This window comes from Saccopteryx bilineata, chromosome 8 (genome assembly GCF_036850765.1).
Source record: "Saccopteryx bilineata isolate mSacBil1 chromosome 8, mSacBil1_pri_phased_curated, whole genome shotgun sequence".
NCBI lineage: Eukaryota > Metazoa > Chordata > Mammalia > Chiroptera > Emballonuridae > Saccopteryx > Saccopteryx bilineata.
Genome location: NC_089497.1, coordinates 27,545,476 through 27,548,158, shown reverse-complemented (window position 1 = coordinate 27,548,158; position 2,683 = coordinate 27,545,476). Strand labels below are relative to the sequence as shown.

Here is a 2,683-nt window from a genome sequence, read left to right as displayed (position 1 = left end):
GTTGGCTTTACTCATCTGGAACCAATCAAGTCTTTTGTGCATTTACTGTAAGTAAAGAACAATGGTGCATCTACATTTTTGGATAATTGCAGTAGAGTATTTTCTAATCTCTTCTGTTTTCTTCTGAGGGATTATATATATATATATATATGAGAGAGAGAGAGAGAGAGAGAGAGAGAGAGAGAGAGGAATCATCTTTAAAAAAAATCAATACCCCCTTTTCACTTTGCCCGTACGACTTGTGTCTTTATTGGTCATTCAAGTGGGGCAAAGGAAATAATCCTTTTAAAACTCAAGCAAACTGGGTGTTTGTCTTGCATCCTGTCAGAGGAAACAAATTGAAAAAGAAAAAGAAGAAAAAATTAAGCATGGCCCTGAACAGGTAGCTCAGTGGAAGAGCATCATCCAAGCATCCTGTCATGGGTTCAATCCTCGGTCAGTGCACATATGAGAAGCAACCAATGAGTGAACAACTAAGTAGAACAACAAGTTGATACTTCTCTCTCTCTCCTTTTTCTCCCCCTCACCAAAAATCAATAGAAACTTTTTTAAACTTTTTTTTAATCAAACACTAAAATCTGTGTTATAAAACCTCGTCTGAGAAAATTCAGTAACTATCTAGCATCACTATTTATCTTCCAGCTAGTACAAAAGATTTAGGTAATGGGACTATATACTATACTCAAGACCTTAGGATATACTCAGGATAACAGTTTAAAGTAAAAGTTGAAAACGTAAAGAATAAAAATTGATTACTGCTTTAAATATTTCAACTAAACTGTAAATATATCAATCTTCAGATTAAAAAATTATTACAATATCATGCCCAAGTTTCTAATTAGTCTCAGAGCAAGAAACTACTTCACAGCTTCACCTATCAAGCAGTGTGAGTGAAAATGCTTTCTAGATTGGTATGATCCCTTGCTCCAGCCTCAGTTATCTCATTCATTCCTAATTAGGTGTCAAGCATAAGTGCCATGATTTTATCAATATCCAAAGCATTCACTTTAGTTTTTATGGAAATAATTTTTATTCCAATATTTATTTCATTCATTTACATAGTATCTACTTAGATTATATAATTATTAGCATATATTAGATTGTATAATAATATATGACTGTAATAAATAGATTTTGAAGCAAGCAATTTAATTTAAGGTAACTGAAGTACATGGCTGCGCTAGAAAGTAGCCTACAGCTATGTAACTATAGGCTTAGTGTATTAAAAACAGGTTTTAGAAGAAAAAAAAAAACACTTTTTTTTCCCCATCATTACCTATGGGAAAAAAATAGAAAAACTTCTTTTTGCTTGGAAGTTTAAGGGTGATTTTTCTTTCCTTCTAATTTTTTGTTTGTTGTTTTGTTTGTTTTTGATTATTTTCTGGTTCTTGTTCTATATTTTGTGGTTTTATCTCTTATTTTTTATTTTTTATCTTTTATATTATTTTCAGTTTTAACTTTATTTATGTATGTATGTATTTATTTGTATAGGTGAAAGGAAAGAAGATAGTGAGACAAACTCCTGCATGCACCCCAACTGGGATCCAACTGGCAAACCCCATCTGGGGCCAACATTAACTAACAATATGATAATCATATTAAATGAACAAGGGGTGTGGTGTCACTGGCTCATACCAGGAGCAGAATGGATCTGACCTTTCCCTCTAGCACAGCCTCAGCCAGTGTGAGCTGCAAGTAATTTTTCTTCCCACTTTCACATTTTTGGGGTGGCATCCAAATGAGAGCCAACAGGTCCAGAGGGCCCTCTCCAATTGGCCGCTGTCACTACACATAGTTACTCTGGCCTTGTCATATCTGTGTAGAGTAAACCTCAGGTCCTGCTCTATCTTCTCCATTTGTTTTCTTTTTTTAAATTTTGTTTATGAAAATCAAATTGAGATATGTAAGAGTTGTGGTGGTGTGACAAATATGTTTGATATCTCCTCCTGAAATTTCAATAAACTAAACAACTATAACTCAATGAAAGGACCTCAGCTGGGCTTAAAAGCTTAACTGAAAGATCCTTGCAGGGAATGAACTAAAGGTGGGAAGAACTGAGAACGAGGTGGAGGATAAGAAGCACTTGCTGTTGGCTCCAGAGAGGAGAGAAACTGGACTGTCTGGGTCAGTGATGGGCAATCTTTTGAGCTTGGTGTGTCAAAATTCGCCAAAAAACCAAGCATAACTTGGGTGGTGTGTCCCTTCGAGAAAAAAACCATAATTTTGCAATACTTAGTTTAAATAACAAAAACGTATAATTGTAATATATAACTGTATTTAATAAACCAAAAACTAATTATTTAACTTACCTGCTAAGTGACTTCTTTGTTCATCTGTCAGTCGGTTTCTTTTGTTGGTCTTGAAATTATTTAACTTGTGTGGGGTGTCGTGAACTAAGATAAGTGAGGGGGAGGGGAATTATTTAACATGCATATTAGTGACTTTTTTGTGGCTGACTTTCATTGGCTAAATCTTAAATTTTGTACACTTCAAGCCCAAGCAAGCGCTACTAACTTTATCTGTCTATCTGTTTCTTTTGTTGGTTTTGATATTATATAATGCTGAGATGATGCTCTCATAAATGTCACAGCATGCCCCATCCATCATCACAACTGCAGCCCCATCTCCAATATCCTGAGAGCATATTTAAAGTCTCACAAAAGTACGTTGAGAGAAAAATTGT

At 34.7% G+C, this 2,683-nt stretch overlaps 1 non-coding gene across 1 annotated transcript; it reads left to right on the top strand.

Annotated features, from left to right (window-relative positions):
• Positions 1-211: 211 nt before the first annotated feature.
• On the top strand, positions 212-339 carry LOC136312405 (small nucleolar RNA SNORA27). The gene has a single exon (XR_010726991.1). It is a non-coding gene; the product is annotated as a small nucleolar RNA SNORA27 (small nucleolar RNA).
• Positions 340-2,683: the final 2,344 nt, after the last annotated feature.